The sequence below is a fragment of the Sus scrofa genome, chromosome 7 (genome assembly GCF_054392235.1).
Source record: "Sus scrofa isolate SSC_HxYL_T2T_F1_AM1 chromosome 7, Sscrofa_HxYL_maternal_Yorkshire_Landrace_v2.0, whole genome shotgun sequence".
Classification (NCBI taxonomy): domain Eukaryota; kingdom Metazoa; phylum Chordata; class Mammalia; order Artiodactyla; family Suidae; genus Sus; species Sus scrofa.
In genome coordinates, this window is record NC_139389.1 from 24,319,514 (window position 1) to 24,322,342 (window position 2,829).

Below are 2,829 nucleotides of genomic sequence, written 5' to 3' on the forward strand. Positions count from 1 at the left end.
TCCACAAGGATATAAATTAGATCTCTGGCCTTGCTCAGTGGGTTAAGGATCTGGCATTGCTGTGGCTGTGGTGTAGGCTGGCAGCTACAGCTCCTATTAGGCTCCTAGCCTGTGAACTTCCATATGCCACGAGTGTGGCCCTAAAAAGACAAAAAAATACCAAAAAAAAAAAAAAAAGAAGAAGTGCATTGTCTAATTTCTACATACTTGTATATTTCACAATATAGTTTTTATTTTATTATTATTATTAAAGTGTAGTTCATTTACAATGTTTTGGCAAGTTCTGTTGTACAGGAAGATGACTTAATCACTCACATTTCCTGTGCTGTTCAGTAGGGTCCCATTTCCCATTCATTCCAAATTAACAGTTTGCATCCAAGAAAGCCCCAAAATGCCCATCCATCCCACTCCCTTCCCTCTCTCCCTTGGGAGCCGCAAGTCTGCTCTCCTTGGCCATGATCTGTTTCTGCATTTTTTGTTTGTTTGTTTTTTAGATAGGATCATCTTTTCCATATTTTAGATTCCACAAATAATTTATATCCTATGGTATTTGTCTTTTTTTTTTTCTGACTTACTTCATTTAGTATGAGAGTCTCTAGTTCCACCCATGTTGCTGCAAATGGCATTAGTAATATTCCATTGTACAGATGCACCACATCTTCTTAATCCATTCTTCTGTTGATGGACATCTAGGTTGCTTCCATGTCTTGACTATTGTGAATAGTGCTGTTATGAACATAGGGGTACGTGTATCTTTTTCAATGCAAGTTTTGTCCAGATAGATGCCCAGGAGTAAAATTTCTGGATCATATGGTAGCTCTACATTTAGATTCCTGAGGTACCTCCATACTGCTTTCCATAGTGGTTGTACCAGTTTACATGCCCACCAACAGTGGAGGAGGGTACCTTTTTCTCCACGTCCTCTCCAGCATTTGTTATTTGTTGACCTTTTCTTTTTGTCTTTAGTCTTTTTAGGGCCGCACCCATGGCATATGGAGGTTCCCAGGCTAGGGGTCTAATCAGAGCTGTTGCTGCCGGCCTACACCAGAGCCACAGCAATGCCAGATCCGAGCCATGTCTGCAACCTACAGCACAGCTCACGATAATGCCAGATCCTTAACCCACTGAGAGAGGTCAGGGATTGAACCTGTAACCTCATGGTTCCTAGTTGGATTTGTTTTTGCTGCTCTATGACGGGAAGTTATTTGTTCACTTCTTAATTATGGCCATTCAGACAGGTGTGAGTTGGTACCTCCTAGTAGTTTTGATTTGCATTTCTCTAATAATTAGTGATATTAACCATTTTTTTCCATGTGCCTGTTGGCCATCTGTATGTCTTTTTTGGAGAAATGTCTATTTAGGTCTTCTGCACATTTTTCAATGGGGTTGTTTTGTTGTTGTTGAGTTGTATGAATTGTTTCTAAATTTTGGAGATTAGGCCCTTGCCTGTTGCATTGTTGGCAAAGATTTTCTCCCATTCTGTGGGTTGTCTTTTCATTTTTTTAATGGTTTCCTTTGCTGTGCAAAAGCTTTTGAATTTGTTTGGGGCCCATTGGTTTCTTTGTGTCTTTATTGTCATTATTCCAGGAGTGGATCAAACAAGATATTTTTGTCTTTTTGCTATTTCTTGGGCCGCTCCCGTGGCATATGGAGGTTCCCAGGCTAGGGGTCGAATCGGAGCTGTAGTCTCCAGCCTTCGCCAGAGCCACAGCAACGTGGGATCTGAGCCGCGTCTGCAACCTACACCACAGCTCACGGCAACGCCGGATCGTTAACCCACTGAGCAAGGCCAGGGATCGAACCCGCAACCTCATGGTTCCTAGTCGGATTCATTAACCACTGCGCCACGATGGGAACTCCAAGATATTGTTGTTATTTATGTCAAAGAGCACTCTGCCTATGTTTTCCTCTAGGAGTTTTATAGTATCTGGCCTTATATTTAGGTATTAATTCTTTTTGAATTATTTTTGTATGTGGTGTTAGATTTCATTCTTTTACATGTGGCTTTCCAGTTTCCCCAGCACCATTTATCGAAGAGACTATCTTTCTTCCACTATATAGTCTGTCCTCCCTGTCATAGATTAGTTGACCATAGTTACTTCGGTTTATATGGGGGCTTTCTGTCCTGTTCCATTGGTCTATAGTTCTGGTTTTGTGTCAGTACCATATTGTTTTGATGACTGTAGCTTTGTGGTATTGTCTTATGTCAGGAAGCTTGATACCTCCATTTTTGTTTTTTTTTCTGATATTGCTTTGGCTATTCAGGGTCTCTTGTGTTTCCATACAAATTTTAAAATATTTTGTTCTAGTTCCGTTAAGAATGTCTTTGGTAATTTGAGAGAGATTGCATTGAATCTGTAGATTGCTGTGGGTGGTATGGCAATATTTTGATAATATTGATTCTTTTAACTCAAGAGCATGGTTTATCTGTCCATCTGTTTGTGTCATCTTTGATTTCTTTCATCAGTGTTTTACAGTTTTCAGAATATAGGTCTTTTGTCTCTTTAGGCAGGTTTATTCCTAGGTATTTTATTGTTTTTGATGTGATTGTAAATGGGATGGCTTCTCTGATTTCTCTTTCTGATCTTTTATTATTAGTATATAGAAATGTAATCGATTTCTGTGTACAGTATTTTTGTTATCCATTCTGTTTCATTTCATTTTGCTCAGAGGGCATACTTTCAATCATTTTAAATTTATTGTGATTTGTTTCATGGCCTAACAAATGATTTATTCTATAGAATGTTCTGTATGTGATGAGAAGTATATGTATTCTGCTTTGTTGGGTGAAGTGTTCAGTAGGTGTCTGTTAGTTTTATTTTGTTTATG